Genomic DNA, 24,192 nt, shown 5'->3' with positions numbered 1-24,192 from the left:
TTAGAGACGTAGCGTAAGCTCGGTTTGGAGAAGGATAAGAAAACATCGTTTCCAGAATAACTATCTTGGCATTTGCGTTTAGTAATTTAGGGCAACCACAGAAATCGTATATCCGAATGGCGTAATAGGAGTTTGAACCCCAGTCATCCCGAATGTGAGTCCAGTGTGTCATACGCTCCACCGCACGCAATACCACCGCATGTGCCTCATCTCAGATCGTCAAGCATGAGAAAACCCTTGTGCATTGTTTTCCATGTACCACATAAATTTAGCACTTCAATCGACCTTTGTGCCATATGAGACCAGAGCTCATTCCTTTACGTCAACAGAAAGTTTAAGAAAAGTCACAGAGCATTATAATTATATTGACGTATTGCAGCTTCTGATTTGTACACAAACTTATCAGTAATAGATTCTGAAAAATCCTGAGACTGTGGAGAAATCACTCTCTTTCTCACCTCACCTCACTTCCTTTTCTTTATTTTTCTCTATTTTTTCCAATGTGTAACTGGAAATACGTGATAGCTGATCATTTTGATCAATAGCTTGAGACGTCACAAATCTAACAGGAAACCCGCCATTCAGATTTCTATAGACTCTGGTTTTGTTATTCGTCTTAACGTGAACTATACCAAATGGTTCAAATGGCTCTGAGCACTATGGGACTTAACTTCTGAGGTCATCAGTCCCCTAGAACTTAGAACTACTTAAACCTAACTAACCTAAGGACATCACACACATCCATGCCCGAGGCAGGATTCGAACCTGCGACCGTAGCGGTAGCGTGGTTCCAGACTGTAGCGCCTAGAACTGCTCGGCCACTCTGGCCGGTGATCTATACCTATGACAAAATTGCGTACATGCGAGAATATCTCTTCACCTGAAGTTTGCGTCCCACAGAATCTACTTATAGTAAAACGTGACAAAAGGTTGGAAAGACGAGGAAATTAAGCTTGTATGAAACCAAAGGATAGCTGCCTTCACTACTCTTAGCAATATAACAGTCATTTTAATCACAGCACTTCTTCTTACGGATGGAACACTGTACGCTACTAAAACGAAATCCTGTTCGTATTCTCAGGCGTGCCAACAAATGCATAAACCATCGTAATCTCTGTGTGAAAAATGATATTTTTGCTTGAAAAATAGGTAATATGAAAAGAAATAACTCTATGTCGGCCAGACTGTTCGCACTATTGAAGAGCGCCGCATAGAACATGAAAAGTGTTACCATCTGCGCTATCCCGAAAAGTCAACTGTAGCAGAACACGCTCTGGAAAACTGACACCGAATTGCATTCGATGAGACGTCTATTATTAAACGGACTAATGGCTTCTGGGATAGCGTGATAAACGAGGCCATATAGATTATAATTTCTGACATCACGTTCTATAGAGACGGTGGATTGCAGCTGAGTACAGCACGGGATTTGGTGCAGAGGGAGTTGAAGATGGCCCGGCGGTCGCGCGGCCACAACATTACCATATATGGTGTGTAATCGAGCACCAGTGAGGTCACGAGAGACGGCGCGCCTATATAAGCACGGCAATGACAACCACACGACAGTCATCCACTTGACAATGGCAGAGGAGATCTCTGCCGAAAGCTCGTGAGCAGTAAACCACTTGACGCGGCTTGAAACCCGAGAATGTTTTATTAAAGAAATAACTCATTCGAATTCGTTTTATCACATAAAGAAAATTTTAATTTGTGTCTTATTTGAACGGACAATGCAGAATAAACGTTTACAAAATGCAAGGAGAAATTGAACGAGACTCTTGGACAAACAGAAGTGTTACAGGAAAATGGTGGCACCCGCGAAAGCAGAACAAATCTGCAGCCGTGACGTTTCCTGTTTTTTTTTGTTTCGGGGGCAGTCTCTTTGTCCGATGCAGCCTTTCTGGAATCTGTAGCCAGTCAGTAGAAATAATACTTGTTTTTGAACAATGCATAGACTAAAAAAAAGGATGTTATGCAAAGAGACTTCACCAATATCTCTACCTGAGTTTATCCACATTTCGAGGATATACATGGTTTAATTATTTCAGTACGTACTGTGCCTATCTTCTGTTTGAAGAATACAATTTTCTATGAAAAAAGCTATGACTATGATCAGCTGTCTGGCTAGTAACTACGAGGAAAAATGCTTCGATGTTTACATATGGCTGATGAGGCAATTAAATGAAATAAAGCATTATAGTGAACGTATAATGTTCGAGAAGGTATAATGTTTGGTATGTCAAGAATTAAGCCAGGTACATAAAAGGCGTGATTGTAGGTGACTTCTCAGGAAAGTGGCACGTTATTAATGGTTCTACACACTGAAAAAGTGGCCTTAAGGAGTATGAGCGGCGGCTGTTTGGTTAACATGACGTCAAAATTCACTCGTGATAGCACAGTGAACGATAATTGGTGATCAGTCACATCACTTTTCATCTAGCTGACACACCAGTTCACTGATATACTACACACCGAAGGTCTTCCTAGGTGTCTAGAGCAGCAACAGCATGGTTACAAGATTCTGCCGCGTGCTTGAACATGGCCCCCGCTGCATGGCTGGCGAAACACTCAGTGTTTCTACTGTCATCTATGAATACTGCAACGGACGCCAGTTACTCTAGATCACAACTTTTATTTCTACAAGAATGCAGAATGTATATCCAACAGTTCACCTAACATTTCCAACAGTTTGAGTGTTGTTCAGATAATTGCGATTTGATTACATGAGCGAACAACTTGATACATTGCGGCACTAATGCACATATCTGGTCTGCAAGCCATGTTCACAGCGTAACACATTCCAAGTCTACACAGACAGCGGACCGAACTTAGCTATGAGAACACTGATATTAAAAACAAATAATTTTTCTGCGACGTAATATGTATAAAGTGGACGTTGCACAATAAGAGACAGTCCATGAATAGCCAATTAACTAGTTTCAAGCAATATATACATGACAGAGTTGAGATATCAGCGCGACTGCTACGGTCGCAGGTTCGAATCCTGCCTCGGGCATGGATGTGTGTGATGTCCTTAGGTTAGTTAGGTTTAAGTAGTTCTAAGTTCTAGGGGACTGACGACCATAGATGTTAAGTCCCATAGTGCTCAGAGCAATTTGAACCATTTGAGATATCAGCTAATAATTGTGGTATTAGGTATTTGTACAAAACGTGTCGCGAGTGAATCTGCTAAACAAATACGAGAGGAAGATGTATGCTGTGCGTATGCGACAGAAGATTTGCTGCAGGAAACGTGCTTGGTGACTATGCGCGTTGTTGTGTTTTCAACAACACACTGACATTTAGGGAACGCACAACCTTAATTCATACACATATTCTGTAACAAGACAGGGTATCAAAAATTGACCGTGCATTCATCTGCAGCAACTGCAGTGAAAACTTGTCGTGTACAATACGTGGTCTTGGAAATAGAGTTAAAGAGAAAGGATATGTACCATGGAAGAGTGCCACATCAAATGCCTGGTGTAAGATCACCACTTTTAATGTCACGATATAAAGTGAAAAACCTACTGTAGCATCACCTCTGGTAAAGGTCACGATGTTACTGTGATTAACGTACGAACACTGTGAAAATCCTTACAAATCGAATAACTGGACTCGGTGCATTATGTCCGATACTGTGCAAATATTCACAAACAAGACGATTTAATCAGTCATTGGACTAAAACTGTGGCAATCGGAAAGGTCTTCCGCGTATCCTTAAAACGGAGCTTCTAAAACTAGGATCGGGCGGCAGGTACGGTAAAAAATGGGATCTCGGCCGTCCTGTCAAAGAAAAAAATGAAATAAAATTATATCAAAGGTGCCCTCCATATGTGACACTTGAGGAACAAAATGAAATTAAAGCTAGAAAAAGACAAAAATAGTGTAAGTTGTGAAAAATGAGCTACGAATAGAAGAGTAATCTGAATACGCGAAAGTATTGAGGTAGTTGTGCGTTACTTGTACAGTGCAGGAACAGCACTATAAGCTAAAAAAGATTAAAATAGTAAAATTTACCAAACTTGTCCTAACTGAACTCGAACCCAACACCTTCGAGTCATAAACCACCGTGTTCGGGATATGTTCGCCATTTTTGCAGAGATTAGTGATCTGTTTCTGTAATTTTTATTTAGGGAAATTGGCATATTCGAATTTTTATGTAGGACAAATGGATGGGTGACGCGACCATAGTACAACTATAAATGATCTCACCGGTGAAGGAAGTCGGAACTATCGGCTAAAAATCTTACTAAATAACTACTGTTACCCATTTCGTATAGACTGTGTTAAAAAGTCATGTATCACCTTCCGTGCTATTGCTAAGTGGCAAAGAACCATACGGATAAAATTAATCGAGTGCAAAGAAAATCATTTAATTAGCTAAGCATCTAGCTAAATATTCATGGAAACCCACCTTTACAAGAGACAGTTATCTACATTGTGTTGTTTCCTCTTTTGCGCTAATCATGGTTCGAAGCAGTAGATGTTCTTCATTTACTGATCTTTTATTTAAAAAGTGGTACACTTATACACTGAGGAGCCAAAGAAACTGGTACACCTGCCTAATATCGAGTAGGGCACCCGCGAGCACGTAGAAGTGCCGCGACACGACGTGGCATGGACTCGACTAATGTCTGAAGTAGTGCTGGAGGGAACTGACATCCTGAATCCTGCAGGGCTGTCCATAAATCCGTAACAGGACGAGGTGATGGAGATCTATTCTGAACAGCACGTTTCTAGACATCCCAGATATGCTCAATAATGATCATGCCTGGGGAGTTTGGTGGCCAACGTAAGTGCTTAAGGGGCTCCGGAACGCCCTATACTTGCGATGTTAAAATAACGCTTATAAATTACGTCTTTCTTCACAAAGTATTTGAGGTAGGAAGTTGAACTTTTTACAGATTATTTATTGGAATATGGGCTACAACTTAACACAGGGATTTTACAAAATTTTAGTTCAGTTATTAAAGATGATTTTTTTTCAATTGTAATGAAAATTCACAACACTTTTTTGCAATTTTTTATTTATATATTAAAAAATATACAGTTTTTTGGAAAAAGGCTGTGTTAAATTATGCAGAAGGTACTGTGTAACATTTACTGAAAGTTTGAAACAAATATGTTTGGAAAATACTTAGAAAACATGTAATTAGTATGAGAAAATAAAAGTTTTGGGAGTCGAGCGACAAAGATTGGATTAACTTTTTAGTGCATTCCAGGTCCATAGGATGGATTATCTTCATCCTCTGCAAACTCCTCCTCCAGCTTCCTCTTGTTCCTCCTCCTGTTTACTCTTGCTTGTATTTCTAGACTCTTTACAGCCCTGTCTGCAGCCCGAAGGCGTTCCTTGTCTAAAGCAAGCATCGCTCGTTGTTGTGTTCGTAGATTTTGCTACCATTTTCTTCAGTTGCAGTTACTGCAACACTGTTCCAAAAGGTGGTCATGTATGAACACTTATCACATTTCAGTTGTATTTCACTAGCAAGTCCTACATGCTTTATTATGGAGAGTTCCAGACCAACTTCACTACAATGAATACATCTTACACAGTTTGAAAAAATTCCTTTGAGAACCGACTTATCAAATATTTCATTCACATCCGATTCGCCCATAAAACATTCATAGTTTTCACTCATTGAACCAAGCTTCTTCTGTGAAGTATTTTCTTTCCCACTTTGACTGCTATGGGCAGGTGTACTTGAGAGGTTAGGTTCACTCACTTGGTTATCGTCTTTATTATTTACAGTAATAACACATACCTTTGGCTTTCCAACATTTCTCCTTTTCTTAAAAGCCTTCAGAGGACTTCTAATAACTTTACTTTTACTCATTATTATACTTCAACAAAGCAGAGACTCAAGAAACAGAATTAATTACGAATATTTGCGAGATAACGACAGAGTAAATAAACATGAAACAATCGACAATCACACCAGCGATATATATTGAACCATCACAGGTTAGCCACAACACATACTTTATCTCACATCACTAAAATGTACCTGATGAACACGGACGTTAATAATAACACCATTTGACAGCAGTTTAACAGCGCCACAGTGGGTCACGCCCATGTAGAACACATTTCAAAAAAAATTTAAAAATAGTTGTAGTCTTCGGAATTGAATAAATTATATATCTATTAAAAGGTAATAGTCTGCAGATTCAGAAAACGCAAAAAAGTAACAATTGAACTTTTCATGATTTTGAGCCTTTCCGGAGCCCCATAAAGTCAGAAGAGTGTTCCTGGAGCCACTCTGTAGCAATTCTGGACGTGTGGCGTGTCGCATTGTCCTGCTGGGATTGCTGAAGTCCTTCTGAATGCACAATGGACATGAATGGACGCAGGTGATGAGACAGGATGCTTACGTACGTGTCACGTGTTAAAGCCATATCTAGACGTATCATTGGTCCCATATCACTCCAGGTGCACAAGCCCTGCTGACATGCAGGATCCGTGTATTAATGAGGTTGTCTCCATACCCGTAAACGTCCATCCGCTCTATACAATTTGAAACGAGACTCATCCGACCAGGCAACGCGTTTCCAGTCATTAACAGTCCGCTGTCGATGTTACCGGGCCCAGGTGAGGCGTAAAGCTTTGTGTCGTGAAGTCACCAATGGTACACGAGTGGGCCTTCGGCTCCGAAAGCCCGTATCGATGATGTTTCATTGGATAGTTCGCACGCTGACACTTGTTGATGGCTTAGCATCGAAATATGCAGCAATTTACGGATGGGTTGCACTTCTGTCACTTTGAACGATTCCCTTCAGTCGTCGTTGGTCTCATTCTTGCAGGATCTTTTTCCGGCCGCAGCGATGTCGGAGATTTGATGTTTTACCAGATTCCTGATATTAAAGGTACACTCGGAGATGCTATGTCCCATCGCTCGTGCACAGACTATAACACCACGTTCAAACTCACTTAAATCTTGATAATCTGACATTGTAGTAGCAGTAACTGATCTAACAACTGCTCCAGACACTTGCTGTCTTATATAGATGTTCCCGACCGCAGCGCCGTCTTCTAACTGTTTACATATCTCTATATTTGAATACACATGCCTAACCAGTTTCTGTGGCGCTTCATTGTACTATAAAACCAACTGTTGTTTTGTTTTCTTTTCACTTTTCGTCAGGACGTACAGTGTTTCTTTGACAATCCGTTGTGACAGCCCTCAACTATTTTTAACATTACAGTAGTGCACTTGGCTGAAGAAATTATAAAAAGTATTACATAATCCCTGCTTAGCACTGCGCCTGTCTCCATCATGTAACAGGACTCCCACCTCACACAGCACTGTACTGTCGCCTCGAGATATCCTTCACTGGGACGATACAACGCACTTGTGAACCTAAATTGTTCATAAATGGCCTCTAACCAAGCCCGTCAGTCCAGACGTATTCGTTCGGAGTAAATATTTAAAATCGATGTGTAATCGTAGGAATAGGCATGGAATGCTCACTGGGAATTTGTCTGACATCAGTCTCGAAATGCCAACAACGAGGAAACCGTGATGACTTCATTATAAATATATCGTGAGTATTCAGTTCTGTCTTTCTCGATAAGCATATCTAACAGGAAAATAAGGACGGTAATGTTTATCGGTGTCGCAGAAAAACAGCGGAAACTCACCTCGAGATAACCTTTACTGGGACAGGGCGGATTTCTGCTTAACAACGTGAGGGACTGCGGGGTTTCCTCCGCATGGTCAAAGATAAGACGCTGCTGATTCGGGGAATTACTAGCAGTTGAAGCCACTGACGCTGGAAAGAAGGTTTGTACAAACTGTTGTTTTAGGTCCACGGCTGGGAACTGTCGCTGCGAAACAAGTGACGTTGATGGTACGAATGGTGGTAGCGTTGCGTCCAGTGATATCGGAGCTACTGCATCCGCTGAGTAATAGCACTGCGATGAGAACTGGAGACGAAATTGTCTGTCGCGTAAACTGAAAAAGCGTCCCAGGGTTCGCCCAAAGTGACCTGTGGAAAATGCAGAGAACGTGAAATAGATTGAGCGGACGGTGATGCGAAGCCGCTCCGCCAAAGTATCTGTCCAGTGTCTTTGGCTCATTGATCTGCTAGGCTAACTCAAGTGCAATACGTTAGCTAATGAGACTCGGACGTGGGCTAAACTCAGATCGAATCGGCACGATGGATTGACGACGGTTAGTTTGACGCACTGCCCAGACTATAGTTTTAGGCGTTTTCGGCGCTTGTTAGGCAAATGCTGGGTCGATTCCCAATCACCGCATTGAAAAATACTATGTACAAGCAATTAAAATTAGATAACACTCAGAATGAAGATTACACGATTCACAGTCAGACAGCGGACACTTCTTCGTTCCCGTATAGCTTTACTCCTCCCCCCCCCCCTACTTAACCTCTTTCAGGGTTAACTGACGACCTTGACGACAAAAAGGGTTTCCGACCGTGAAGTCAAAATACAAGAGCGGTTGATTAAGTAATGCAACACTTTTTTTCTCGGTCAGTTTCTGTTGAAGAAATATGGAATTTGTTGTGGGACATCGTGGAATATTCTCGCTTCAGCCCCTATAGTTTCATGCAGTTCTGATTGGTGGCAGTGCTACACGTAGCTTGAAAATGGCGTCTGCAACGGAGATGCGTTCTAAGCAGAGAGCGCTCATTGAATTTCTTTAGGTGTTAAACCAAAGCATCGCACATGTCTGTGGATACATGGCAGGAAACGAAAGCGAGACGTCTGTCATCATCGCAACAACGTCGCGCAAACCTGTCCTGCCTGCCTCCCGCGTGCCGGCCCGCCGCACACAGCTGTGCCTCCTGCTTTGTTAGAACGTGCGGACACTCTCATTCGAGATGATCGACAGATCACAATCAAACGCCTCGCTGCACAAATGGACGTCTTATGATGGTAGTGCTGACAGACTCGCACACCAATTGGGGTATTCAAAAGTGTGTTCACTGGACTGTTCTTCCCCATCCACCCTACAGCACGATTGTCGCACCTTCCGACTTCCATCTGTTTGGCCTATTGAAGGAGGCACTCATCAGGAAACTGTACGTTGATGATGGGGAGATTATTGATGCGGCAAGACGTTGGCTCCGATGTGGACCAGCAGAGTGGTGTGTTGTGGGCAGTACGTTGTGGCCCAGTAAGTTGGTCGTAAGGGTGTCGCATTGGCGGAGATTAAGTTAAAAAATAGGAATCCTATTGGAATCCTAAATAAAACCAACCTGCTTTCAGAAATCAATTGTTGTATCACTTACTGATCGTTCCTCGTACAATAAATCTGCCAAATCATGAAGACAGTGGGCCTCGTACAACACGATAAATGCTAGGAGAGAGATTGTGGCTTTGCCTCTTTTGCATCACTCTCAATAAGACATGCTAGACAGGCTGTTGTAATATTGGGCACATATATGTGCCATACCATAAAAATGTGTTAAATTCAGGTGCATTGTATCGTATGGTAACCGGGGACCTAGAAACGACGGAGAGGCTCCGTCCCCGCCGCAGCCGCAGTGGTCCACAACCCCACGACGACTACCGCAGTCCACTTCGCCCCTCCGCCGCCCCACACCGAACCGTGGGTTATTGTGCGGTTCGGCCCCCGGTGGACCCCCCAGGGAACGTCTCACACCAGACGAGTGTAACCCCTATGTTTGCGTGGTAGAATAATGGTGGTGTACGCGTACGTGGAGAACTTGTTTGCGCATCAATCGCCGACATAGTGTAACTGAGGCGGAATAAGGGGAACCAGCCCGCATTCGCCGAGGCAGATGGAGAACCGCCTAAAAACCATCCACAGACTGACCGGATCACCGGACCTCGACAGAAATCCGCCGGGCGGATTCGTGCCGGGGACCGGCGCTCCTTCCCCAGTCCGGAAAGCCGTGCGTTAGACCGCACGGCCAACCGGGCGGGCAAATTCGGGTGCATAGTATTCACTAATATTAAAACCAATGATTCGACTCGAAGGCTGATGTCAACAACAGTGTTTCATGGGAATGGGCCTGATTGCCGTCGCTCTTCTTCGACCTAAGAACTGAAGCGATGAATGATAGCCATACCCCGTTTCGTTAGGTACTGAAGTTCTCTTCCAGTACAGTTGGAGAACCTCTGGAATACTGTTCGAGTTTTGGGAGAATCCCAAGTGAGATGAGGCGTGATTTGGAATTTGAGTTGAGGAGGGAGGTGCGTTATGGTAGTCTGTGCAGTTGTGCAAAGTCACTAGGCCAAGGTGGCGTAGTGGTTAGCACATCTGCTTAGTGAGCAGGGGACCAGGGTTCGAATCCCGGTCTTGGTATAAATTTTCATTCGTCGCATCAGTCAGCGTATATACACCTACCATTCCCCACTTCGCTATTCCGTTCGCGACTGGTGCTTGGAAAAATCAACTGTCGATGAACCTCCGGTCGAGCTTTTACTATTATAATTTTTTTCTCTTTGTGGTCATTTGGCGAGACTTAAGTGGGAGGACGTAATATGCTTCTTGACTGTTCTTGGAACATATTACGGCGTTACGGTCTGCTCCCGAAGAATTTTATTTACTATTTGGCCCATGCTTGGGACAATATTCCTCACTAGAGCGTAAATCACATCTGTCTTCTCTGTTTAGAATGAAATATAAAAATTTTCTTTTAATTGCATATTCATTAGTTGTAATGTGAAGCAAGGCAGATTTCTATACATTTATTGCGTGCGTTCCTTTTCGCAGAGATTAAATTTTTGTAGATTTCTGCAAAGGTACTAAATGTAACTCTTGAACTACTAGTGAAGATAAATTATTTCTTTCTGCCCTAAAATTCCTTCTCATCCCATCTGCATGTGCGCATGTTTTCGCTTTGCATTCATATCATTTTATTTTCGTGGATAATATTGACATCGCACAGAAATTTAATAATGCAATAGATTTAATCAGTTAATAGTTGCAAATATGTATCTAAATTTTTTAGCACGTAGTAGCAGTGCTTGTGAACTTGACAACGATTAGAAATAAGTGAACTTTACAACATTACAGACTTCATTACAGATACATAAAGTCGTTCATTCAAAAAATATTAGAAAATTTCCTTATTCATAATAGTCAGAGGTCGGCAGCAGTGGACGGCCAGATCTTTTTGCTGGTACTGGCTATCAGGTAAGCTATGCCTGTGTCCGGCTCAGCACCTTTGGCCACTGCAGCGAACATCCTGCTGTCGGCGGCTTGCGTCTCTCGTATTCTCAGCATGAAACAAATGAAACAGACGTTTATGAAATATACAGTATTATGTTGTACAGATGCTACGGTGTCTTCTCAACTGTATTCGCTTAGGTGGTAAGTACAGCAGTGTGAAAGTTCCACTATCTTGACACCCTAAAGTTTGCTCGCGGAATTTTGATAGTGAACTTCTCCGTTATTAACAATGTATTCCTGTAGCGTCTGTCAGTAGAGTTCTATTGTAATTAATCCGATAATGATCGCAGACAGGTTAGCAATGTTCAACAATTGGTCGAACCTGTGTTCTGTACGCCATTTCTTTCTTGGATGAACTGCATTTTCTTAGGATTTTTCGAAACAGTCTCAGTCTAGCATCTGCTTTTCGTACAGATACTTTCATGTGATCATTCCGTTTTAAATCGCTTCTAGATATTTTGCCTTGACTTATCGTCAATAACGTAAGGGAGCAGTAATGGATCTCTTCCCATTTTCATGCACAATTTATTACATTCATTTACGTACAGTTTCAACTGCCAAGTTCATGCACAAAGCATCGATACTCCACAGATCTTCCTGTATTAAGGACAGCAAATTCTATTGTGAGCTATGAAAAAATTGAATAACGTAAGTGGCTATTACCTCTGAGAACAACGGCCTTGCCACAGTGGTAACACCGGTTCCCGTGAGATCACCGAAGTTAATGGCTGTCAGGCTAGCACTTGGGTGACCATCCGGTCTGCTGAGCGCTGTTGGCAAGTGGGGTGCACTCAGCCCTTGTGAGGCAAACTGAGGAGCTACTTGATTGAGAAGTAGCGGCTCCGGTGTCGTAAACTGGCATACGGCCGGAAGAGCGGTGTGCTCATCACGTGGCCGTCCATATCCGCACCCATGACGCCTTTGGGCTGAGGATGATGCGGCGGCTGATCGGTACCGTTGGGCCTTCATCGCCTGTTCGGGCGGAGTTTAGTTTATGGCTTTTGACGATATTTGTTTGATACCGTTGCAGGCTGTGTTTTCACGTTGGCTTTTTTCCTCTCAAAACAAGTTATGTTGTTTGAGGGAATGTGATGATGAAAAAGCACGAAAAATGTTAGGTAAAAACTTACAAATTATTTCCTTGCGAGCATGTGTGTACAAGGTGATTTCGTGACTATCTTACAAACTTTCAAGGATGCTGGAGAAGTTAAAATGTATCAATTTGACGTAAGGTTCCCCGGTCCGAAAACGAACGAGTTGGAAGTTATAAGCGAAAATATTTCAGATACCTCTGACAGTGGAATAATGTACCATTACTGTTGTTGCTACGATTGTGTGATAGACAACTTTGGGAGCTGCTAATATGGACGAAAAAAAAAGAGAAAAATCCAGCAAACATAGGTTCTAAATTGCATACCTTAAGAGTTATGTGCACTTTCTCATCTTCACTGCTGTGAAACGCATCTCTTCTACTGAACAAGTGCTTATGGCTCTTAAGGTATGCATTTGAACCCATGTTCTTCTAGACTTTTTTGTTTTGTTCAATATTACCACCCCTGAAAGGTGCCTACCCTACAATCTCAGCAACAACAGTACCGGTACATGCGTTCCACTGTTAGTATCAGAACGATTTTCGCTTGTAACCTTAGACTCGGTCGTTTCCGGACCAGAGTCCTTTAGCTCAAGACATTTACCATTCTCTATCGTCGCTGAAAGTTTGTAACATCATCATGGAATCACCCTGCATAAAATTATTTTCGAATATCCTAATGTTTCTACCTGATCTAATATCGGTCCAGTGTCATGACCTCCGACCTTGATTTTTTTACTAAAAAAATGATGCGTCGTGTGCTAGCCCCTCTGACGGTAGCTACTTTTGAGAGGCACTCAACTGGACACCGAAGTAGATAACAGGATCTGGCCTCTCCTTGTCAGTAGCTGTTTCCAAAATGAATAACTCACTCGATAAGGATGTGTGCTTTGTGCTAGAAATTTCCAGGCAGATTAAAACTGTGGGCCAGACAGTGAGTCGAACCAGGTCCTTTGGCATTTTCGGCTCCATCTCAAGAAGTTTTAAACCAGCACACTTTCCGTGCAGTGTGAAAAACTTCATTCTAGAGTATCTGTCTTCTGTGTTGCCGTCGGAGAGGTTGCCATCCAGCAGTAATTCAAAGCGTGCCAGCAGCGGTGCCCGCGGCGTTTTTTTGGGCACAGGACGCATTTCGGTTGTTGGCGACCCGCTGGTTAACCTCATCGGCGACGAGGTCTCGGCAACGCAGTGTCTGAGAGTGGCATTGGCGTTGTGGGATGGCCTCTCCCCACGGCCACTGTCTGATGTGCGGGCCGCTCACATCCGAGTCGCACCACCCTTACTTTCTCATTTACCATCGGAATGCTAGTCGAATGCCTTAGTAGTGGCGCCACTGTTGATTGGAATAAAAGAACTCAGACGTCAAACTGGGCAGCGAATGGTCTACGCAAAAAAGTAACATCGGTTATGTCCCAAGGAAGAATAATAGAATTATATTTTGATAAACGCTTTATCAGATAGGGTCAGCAGCACTATCACATCATTAGCTGACGATGCTGTTATCTATAGGAAAATGTCGGCGTTGGATGGTCGTAAGTAAAATCAGAAAGACGCAGCAAAATTTTCTCTATATGCAGTGAATGGCAGCTCTTTAAATTTGCATAAATGCGAGATAACGCCTATAATACAGAGAAAAAAACCTGCTGCAAGCCGTTTACAATATTAGCGGTGAACATCTTGAGCAAATCACACCATGCATCCGGGTAACACTGAGAATCCATAAGAAATAGTCGAACGCTTTTAGTCACTATTATGGAGGTCGAATGGAAGATTTGGATTTGTTAGGTTTCTGGAAAATTGTACTGCATCTGCAAAGAGAACTGCAACTAAGACGCTAGTGCGACCAACTCGTGAGTGTTGTTCCAGCGTTCGGAGTCCTTATCTAGCAGCTGTGACAACAGACGTCCAACAAATTCGGACAAGCTGCTAGGATCGCAGTATGTCTGCTGCGTAGTCCATGTGAAAGTGTGACAGATGTTTGGAAGCCTTGGAAGAAAGGCGAAACCCCACTAGGTAAATCTAGAAATTGTTTTTTGAGGAAGGCTGTGCGACCATTCTGCTGCCATCGTCGTATATCTCTCATAGTGATGTGAGAATATGATAAAGAGACAAGGGTTTAGCCCACGCTCAATATGCAATTGGAATACGATAGAAAATTTATACAAAGTACCATATGCCATGCACTTAACAGTGGCTTGTGGTACGTATGTGTAAATGGGTTGTGTTTTTAAGGTTACGAAAGAACTCTAGATAATTTTAATAATAAATTACGCCTGAATTAAAGAGCTACTCTATGTGTACGCCTGGACTCATTTGGGTACCTGAATCCAAAAAAACTGTTATCTCACTCACCACACTGCCTTATCTAAATAGTGACATCTATATGAGTTTCATCAGTTGCCCGATGAAAATAAGACTTCTAGGTGTGAAGTTGAAACTGCAGTTTATATGCCCATGTCATACGATAATATGCCAATGATGAGCTACTGATGCTGCAATAGAGGGACTTTTTTATAATCCTTGATTGGTGAATGTGAATATGACCAATACTGCATTGTCACAGAAGATTGACTTGATTCTTAATTTGAACTTCTGAGGAATGGTGGTTTGAACATGAGAAACATTATTTCTGACATTACCTATTTCTGACATTACCATGAGTACAATAGCAATGTCAACAAAAAGTGTGAAACCTCATCCTCCAATATTTCAACATGTGTATATTAGGTCGCTTTGTTGTCTCTCTGTTAGGTGCAAATATTGCAGTTGATTTTGGTGAGCTAGAGACTTGAAATCTTAAACATAGCTCAGAACTGGATGGCAGTACAGTATTGACTCATTTTCTGGTCTTCCTGATCCACGTAGCTCCCATGGGGGAGGGAGTAGCAGTGGAAAGGCTGGCAACGCCTGACATGTCGGCTGCCCTGCAGAACTGGCATGTTTTGTGGGTAGTATCCGAATGAGTTACAGGCAGTTTGCGTGGAACTCAATGATGGCAGCTAGATGAGACTGGTACATCTGTGAGTGCTGGTACTGCTTCTGCAGCACTGGCCTCATGGCGCTACAGGGCCATGCACTCCTTGCTGGCCAATTAGTGCTTGCAGTCACACTCGAAGACCATGGGTCTGCCTTCATTTGTGTATTTGCTCTGTCGTCATATTGTTCTCATTACACAGTGGATGGATGATCTTAGATTTCGCTACGCCATGTTTCTGCCTCTTGGATTACTCATTTGAACTTCGTCATTCTACCGTGCTGTCTCCATTGTCCATTTTTCTCTTCTCTTTACTCCCCAGTTCACACTCGACTAACGACTGTTGATGGCCTCTGGCTGGTCGGCCAGACTCTTGTTCTTTTGAATCGTTCCCGATCCTTGTCAGATTCCAGTTACAATAAATTGCAACAATAAAATAAAAACTTATAACAATCATACGAAATTAATTGTGCTTCCTTTTTGTAATATTTTTTAGGAAAATGATAAGCAGGTTGATATAATATTAGTGTCTAGGTGTAACACTGAATAAAAAGTTCTCGGATTTCCAGCTGCATCGAGTGATTAAAGTTATACGCCGGTGTATTGCTGGTACGTTCCTTATATACACTAGTTGCCGGCTGTGACGTCACTGGTGCTCGCTGCATATGTGGGCGAACGTTGAATCGCGCGATCGCTGGATTCCTTGCCGTACTGAGCTGCAGGCTACCGACTCTATTTAAGGCGTTATCGGTGATTATTTCTTTGGCTTCTTTAATTACATAGTCCCAGAAGCCTTTCGTGCGAGCCACGACGAAGGTTTCGTCAAATTTTATCCGGTGATCTGTTTCTAAAGCATGCTCAGGTAATGCTGATTTCTCGGAGTAGCGTAGGCGATAAAAGCTGTCTCTCATGTTCCTTCCCGCGTTGTTTCACACGGCGTAAGACTGGCCGCACTCACAAGGTTTCTTATAGACCCCAGGTTTTCTGAGACCTGTTGCGTGTTTAACTGCTCTCCGTAATTGACGGGTTTTTGGCAGAGGCTGTTCAACAGGCGGCTCATCTTGTTCGTCACGGAAGCACAGAGCAACAAGAAAACAAGTTTTTTCGTGCTCCTCGTCGGCAGTCTTGTGATTCTCGGTTGAAATCACTTTACTTGACGAACATTACAGCTTTTGTTCCTGGAGACGTTGCGTAGATGGTTCAGCTCTTGGGGCAGGCTATCAACGTCTGATATCATTTCTGCACGATACGCCAATGTTTGCAAAACAGTGCGCTTCTGTGCTGGATGGTAATGGCTGATGGCGTGCAACTACATATTGGTGTAGGTGAGTTTTCTATAAACGCTGTGGCCAAGGCATCCGTTTTGTGTGCGGCGGACGAGTTTGTCGTGAAAGACCAATGCTTTGTCTTTTTCTACCTCCATGGTGAACTGTTAATGTCAGTGCCGTTGAGGTGTTCCAAGAACTCATGAAGTTTCTCACGTCAGTGGAGCCAAATGACGAATGCGTCGTCAGGGTATCGAACGAAACATCTGGGCTTTATGACGCTGTGTCTAGGGCAATATCTTCAAAATTCTTCATGAAAAGGTTTGCAACAGCTGGCGATAATAGGCTACCCACAGCAACGCCGTCCTGCTGATAGTAATAATAAGAAGACGTAAGAGTGAAGCTTCCTGGCAGATTAAAACTGTGTGCTGGACCGAGACTCGAGCTCGGGACCTTTGCCTTTCGCGGGCAAGTGCTCTACAACTGAGCTACCCAAGCACGACTCACGACCCGTCCTCAAAGCTTCAATTCTGCCAGTACCTCTTCTCCTACCTTCCATATTTCACAGAAGCTCTTCGGCGAACCTTGCAGAACTAGCACTCCTGGAAGAAAGGATATTGCGGAGACATGGCTTAGCCACAGGCTGGGAATGTTTTCAGAATGAGATTTGCATTCTGCAGCGAAGTGCGCGCTGACATGACACTTCCTGGCTGATTAAAACTGTGTGCTGGACCGAGACTCGAGCTCGGGACCTTTGCCTTTCGCGGGCAAGTGCTTTACCATCTGAGCTACACAAGCAAGACTCACGACCCGTCTTAATTCTGGAGACGTAAGAGTGTTTCTATAATAGTTCGACTACGTCAGTTACAAAGAAATGGGATACTACGTCCAAACTGTCTTTGATAGGCACATTCGTAAATAGCGCCACCAGATCAAAACTGACTAGAATGTCACCCTCTCTAAGTCGAAGACGATTAATTCGGCGGATAAAATATGTTGAGTTTTTAATATGACGTTCACAGTGTCCCACTGGCCAAGTACCTCGCGAGCTTCTATGTTGCTGAACGGTGGTGGGTACGATGAGGCGGAATGGCGTCCCATCCTTGTGGATTTTCGATAACGCATAACCAGTAGGTGGGGTCTTAGTCCCTAAGGGAGATGATACTCGACCACAGTGTCTTCCACAGAAGAGCGCTTGAGAAGTACAGATGTCTTTCGTATTATCCTCGATGTTGGGTTGCGTGGGTGTTTCCGGTAAGTATCTTCATCCAGTAGTGCGCAGATCTTCGTTTCATAGTCCGCGTGTTGCATAATTAAATGGCTGTATATCGCTTGTCAGCAGGAAGTACCACAATGCTTCCATCATTGCGTAGTGCTCGCAGGCCATTGCGCTCAGCCTAGGTCATGTTAGGTGCTGGTAACTTTGCCTTCGTGAGAATAAGGCGTATTTCGGCCCCTGTTTCATTTGGGAGCTAGCGGACTGTCTGTTCGACGCCACTTATTATTTGACGTACAGAAACGTCCCGCGGCGATGAGGCGAAATTACGTCCTTTAAGCGCCGGCGTTGCACCCGTGTTTGTATCTTTCGCCGTCAAGTTGATGACGTTCCGGTCTGAGGATCTGTTGTCCACGTCGTTTTGTTGGGACAGGCGGCTGAACTTTCTTTTCTGCCCCTCTGTAGTTTGTTTCTGTGATGACCTTTGTTGGGAAACGGTAGCTGCGTCGACGCAATCCCAGTCCGAAGCTTTGATAAGTGCAGATCATGCAGGGCCAAAAGGGCACGTCCATATGCATCCAGCTGTTGCGTGGAGGTATCCTTTCTCATAGTAGGGCACGATGATATATCTTCATGAAGTCAGCGGTGTTGATATGATGGGATACCACAGCAAATCGTGGAATAGTCTTCTCGTCAAGGCACCACTATAGGAAGACTAGCGAATTCAGCAAATTAGCCTTCTTGACGCGCAGCTTCCCCAGACGTTTAACGCTGCACCACGTTGCCTCTCCGTAGAGGTACCTGATATAAGAATGCAGAGTCTCGCGGCGGTAACATTGTGGTTCCCTGTCGGACATGGTAACCCGCCTACTGAAAAGACACAAGATCAAATCGATCTTGGGGCCTTTGAAAAAAATCCTTTAATTACTGAGATCAGTTGAAGACGTAGAAGGTCTCAGAAGACCTGGGGCCTAGAAAATAGCTTACGAGTGTGGCCAGTCTTACGTCGGGAAAACAGCCCAGGAAGGAGCAAGAGAGGTTTTATCGCCTACGCTACCCCAAAAAATCTACTTTAGCTGAGCATGCTTTAGAAAACTTTCGCCGGATAAAATTCGACGAAAATTCTGTCGTGGCTCACAGTAACGGCTTCTTGGACTGTTTAATTACAGAAGCCATAGAAATAAAAATCACTGATAACACCCTAAATAGAGACTGTGCCTTGCAGCTCAGCACGGCGTGGGATCCAGCGATCGCGCGGTTGAGACGAGCTCATCGAACCCAGAATCCACGTCTGCCAATATATATATGGCGAGCACCAGTGACGTCACAGCCAGCAACTGTATATAAGTGGCGTACCAGCAACCAATTGACACATACTTCTTCACAATGCACAAGGAGTGCTTAGCCGAGAGCTCGTGTAATTGTAATCACTTAACGCGGCTGCAAACCTGAGAACTTTTTGTTCAATGTTACCTCCGCGGGACTCTGCGTTCTTACAGGTATAACAATATTCTATTTCATGTATCATCAGGTGAAAAGAGGTTGAAACAAACTTGAAATTTAACACATCTTGCTCTTATAACCTCATCAAAAGTTTAAAATTCATTGAGAAATTTCACACATAGAAGACTAGAAAGCAGAAAATAATTATTTACATAAAAATAAAATTTTAATATATGCATTTTTAAACTGACTTAAAAATTACAAAAAATTCTCTTGACCGCTTACTGGTTCTTAACGCCATACAGAAGTTCTGAAAATTTATGTTTGTGAATTTTTAATAGGTATGAAAATACTCTAGTAAGATTTATACCGCAATATGTGGGGCGCAAACAGTTGATAACAGGAGTTGATCTATTCATGCATCGGTTATGTAATGCTCGTCTCTCACGTTTTTCGATGTAAATTTTAAAGGTATTTTCATAGCTTTTAAAAATACACAATCATAAATTTTCATAATTATCTGCATGGGGTTACGCCAAATTATTTCATACATTTTAGTGCGATTTAAAAGCGTGTTGTATTAATAGTTTATTTTTATTTCAGTAATTATTTCCTTCTTCAGTTATGTTGAGAGTAATGCGGTGGAAGGAAGAAACGACCTTGATGCTTAATAGTTGTATGTACGCACTTGGAACTGTGCGGTACCTTGTCAGGGAGCTGTGTGCTGATTTGTCAGTTCTGTGGAGCCAGAAGGAAGCAGAGAGTGGGGAGGAGGTGGGCTGCGCGGCGAGTCCCGGAGGACAGATGGCAGAACTGCTGAACCGGCTCGGTGAACCTGTTTATCGCGTCCTGCTGGCAGCTGCGCTGGCAGCGATACCAACGCCCACTCCACCCCCGCCACCGAGCCCTCGACAGCAGAGCGCCTCCAATCGTGCGCGTAAAAACTGCTCCAGCGCCCCTATCATCTTTCTCTCGTATTAGCAACTGCTCTCTTCAAATGGCTCAAATGGCTCTGAGCACTATGGGACTTAACATCTGTGGTCATCAGTCCCCTAGAACTTAGAACTACTTAAACCTAACTAACCTAAGGACATTACACACATCCATGCCCGAGGCAGGATTCGAACCTGCGACCGTAGCAGTCACGCGGTTCCGGACTGAGCGCCTAGATCCGCTAGACCACCGCGGCCGGCAACTGCTCTCTTCCCGTTTCCCTTTATATAGTGCATGTCTGATGAATACATTGCCGTTTAACGAACTGACCAAAATACAGTAGATACGACGAAGGTAGGACTGTCAACTAACAAGAAAATCTCCGCTCAGAAAGCTCGAAATAAACTGCAACGGCTTCAACTTTTAACTGGCTGACTATGAATGTCACATCCTTCCGTAATGCTCCATACCCATAAAGCCTTGATCAGACATATTTCTTACCTTTGTCTTTCGGGATCCATCCCACCAAATTATAAACACCATGTCCTCCTCGACGGCTGAGTGGTCGGTACGGCAGAATGCCATGCAAAGGGGAGCGGGTTCGATTCCCGGCTGGGTCGGAGATTTTTTTCGCTCAGGGACTGGGTGTTGCGTTGTCTTCATCATCCTATCGACACGCAAGTCGCCAGAGTGGCATCACCTAAAAAGACTAGCACCACGCGACCGGTCTACACGACGGGAGGCCCTAGCCGCACGACGTTTCATGAACACCATTCGGTTCGTCCGTTTTATCTCGTTTAGGGTAGTCCTTATTTTTCAGATTATCAAAGATCCCGCCCTCATCGCCAATATTGAAAACTTTGTTGTTGTTGTTGTTGTTGTTGTGGTCTTCAGTCCTGAGACTGGTTTGATGCAGCTCTCCATGCTACTCTATCCTGTTGAAGCTTCATCTCCCAGTACTTACTACAACCTACATCCTTCTGAATCTGCTTAGTGTATTCATCTCTTGGTCTCCCTCTACGATTTTTACCCTCCACGCTGCCCTCCAATGCTAAATTTGTGATCCCTTGATGCCTCTGAACATGTCCTACCAACCGGTCCCTTCTTCTTGTCAAGTTATGCCACAAAGTCCTCTTCTCCCCAATTCTATTCAATACCATATAAATACGAAGACAGTAACTTGTTCTCGAAAGAACAGTTACTGTTGATGACCGTGCAGCTTATCCCTGGAATAAATGATGACTAACTGACAACCTCTGCTGCTAACAGGTGTTGTTGATATACCTCGATGTGGACAGCTGAAAATGTGTGCCCCGACCGGGACTCGAACCCGGGATCTCCTGCTTTTCAGTTAGTCATCGTTTATTTCAGGGATACGCTGCACGGTCATCAACAGTAACTATTCTTTCGAGAAAAAGTTACTGCCTTCATATATATATATATATATAGTTAAAGGCTACCCAGCCATTGACCTTCGTCTGTGCGATTGCGCACAGGTTGCCCAAGCTCTTACGGGAATCGCCAAAGCGTGCGCGAGTAATGAGTAGGTGGGCAAATGTCTACAAGGTACAATACATATGTAGAATTTTGGACAGTTGGGAATGTGAGTCTCACGGGAAGCGTGCAAGGGATAAGCCCCTGCAGTCGCGCTATTTATCTGTGTCCTCGGTGGCTCAGATGGATAGAGCGTCTGCCATGTGAGCAGGAGATCACGGGTTCGAGTCCCGGTCGGGGCACACATTTTCAGCTGTCCACATCGAGGTATATCAACAACACCTGTTGGCAGCTGAGGTTTTCAGTGAGGCATCATCTATTCAATACCTCCTCATTAGTTATGTGATCTACCCATCTAATCTTCAGCAATCTTCTGTAGCACATTTCGAAAGTTTCTATTCTCTTCTTGTCCAAACTATTTATCGTCCATGTTTCACTTCCATATATGGCTACACACCATACAAATACTTTCAGAAACGACTTCCTGACACTTAAATCTATACTCGATGTTAACAAATTTTTCTTCTGCAGAAACCCTTTCCTTGCCATTGCCAGTCTACATATTATATCCTCTCTATTTCGACCATCATCAGTTATTTTGCTCCCTAAATAGCAAAACTAATCTGCTACTTCAAGTGTTTCATTTCCTAATCTAATTCCCTCAGCATCACCTGATTTAATTAGACTACATTCCATTATCCTCGTTTTGCTTTTGTTGATTTTTATCTTATATCCTCCTTTCAAAACAATGTCCACTCCGTTCAACTGCTCTTCCAAGTCCTTTGCTGTCTCTGACAGAATTACAATGTCATCGGCGAACCTCAAAGTTTTTATTTCGTCTCCATGGATTTTAATACCTACTCCGAATTTTTCTTTTGTTTCCTTTATTGCTTGCTCAATATACAGATTGAATAACAAAGGGGAGAGACTACAACCCTGTCTCACTCCCTTCCCAACCACTGCTTCCCTTTCATGCCCCTCGACTCATAGAACTGCCATCTGGTTTCTGTTCAAATTGTAAATAGCCTTTCGCTCTCTGTATTTTACCCCTGCCACCTTTAGAATTTGAAAGAGAGTATTCCAGTCAACATTGTCAAAAGCTTTCTCTAAGTCTACAAATGCTAGAAATGTAGGTTTGCCTTTCCTTAATCTTTCTTCTAAGATAAGTCGTAGAGGCAGTATTGCCTCACGTGTTCCTGTATTTCTACGGAAAACCTTTGTATTATACTACAATACGGACGCTACTGGTATGCTAACACATTCCCAAACCCTATACCTGTACGAACTTCAACTTCCCTTCCTTCACAGCTTCATCCCACATCATGAAATTCGCCGCTACATTAATCCCGCTTTAAAGGTCTATTACAGTACTTCCCATCCGTGCTCATATCAATGACCCCTACCTACTTTTCTTTTCTTGCAGTATTCATGGGGCAGCATTCTTTTTTTTTCACGTATCCTAACAAAAACCCTCCTCATAGAATTAATCAACATTGCTTCTTATAGTTAACGATTTCAGAGTACAGGTATGTGGTCATGCTTCTTTTAATTCCTCCACTGTCCCAGTATCATCCTCTAAAAAACGGCTACACTAAGGACACGCAAATTTCATATTAGTGTAAACCTCCTTTACAGTAATAAAATTCAAACACATGTTTCTTTAAATGTTTTGTCGTTACTTGTATTTTAAAATCGTGCTGCCGATGTTAGGCCCTGCAACTCATGGAGGGGGGAGGGGGGGGGGTCATGGAATGAAATTTTGATAAAGAAAGCAACACTCTGATTACTTGATAAAAATCAGCTCTGAATTTGTAAAACGTCTGTGATGATGCTGTTTTTTATTCTTTGTCTTACAGATTCGTTAAAATTTGGAAGTCTGCTTGAACAAGTTACGCGGGAATCTGCAATTTAACACGAGAAATGAACATCGGTACTTGTTGGTGTTTTTGTAGACACCGATCAGAAAGATGTGAAACTAGATATAAATGCACGACACATCCAAGAACACACTGGATATCCAACCGCTATGGTGTTGATGAGAATGCGAGGCTGAATCTTTGTTTGTTGAGCAACGAAATTTCGGTAGCAATTGTATCTGTCTAGTTTAACTTCTACTCCATTCAGCATCAGATGCGCTGCCGACCATTAAAACTGGAGTGCCACGAAGGGTAGCAACTAGGGTAGTGGTGATTTGGGGGCCAACAACGTGAGAAATCTCTTACGCAGTAACAGTGGCTCTCATTCTGGACCGGCCGATGTGGCCGAGCGGTTCTAGGCGCTTCAGTCTGGAACGGCGCGACCGCTACGGTCGCAGGTTCGAATCCTGCCTCGGGCATGGATGTGTGTGACGTCCTTAGGTTAGTTACGTTTAAGTAGTTCTAAATTCTAGGGGACTGATGACCTCAGATGTTAAGTCCCATAGTGCTCAGAGCCCTTTGAACCATTTTTTTCTCATTCGGGTAGACAGCGAGTCGAATTGATGGCAGATACGGACACGTCATTCCACGCTGTTTCAGTTCTGTGCCAGAGTTCATTAATCGCAATGGCTGACGAGTAGTGTCATGCCAGTGTCTCGGCAACCCTTGACCGGATGTTTTCAGTGGGTATGACAG

General features: G+C 43.4%; 1 protein-coding gene and 1 non-coding gene across 2 annotated transcripts in view; both read left to right on the top strand.

Annotated features, from left to right (window-relative positions):
* The window catches only part of LOC124777517 (sialin-like), a 433,945-nt gene that overhangs the window by 56,144 nt on the left and 353,609 nt on the right, over nt 1-24,192 (top strand). The gene's annotated exons all lie outside the window — the stretch shown is intronic.
* On the top strand, nt 10,224-10,295 carry Trnat-agu. Its single transcript has one exon. It is a non-coding gene; the product is annotated as a tRNA-Thr (tRNA).

Source organism: Schistocerca piceifrons, chromosome 2 (assembly GCF_021461385.2).
Source record: "Schistocerca piceifrons isolate TAMUIC-IGC-003096 chromosome 2, iqSchPice1.1, whole genome shotgun sequence".
Lineage (NCBI taxonomy): Eukaryota > Metazoa > Arthropoda > Insecta > Orthoptera > Acrididae > Schistocerca > Schistocerca piceifrons.
Note: the sequence above shows the minus strand (reverse complement) of the source record. Positions and strands in the feature narration are given on the sequence as shown.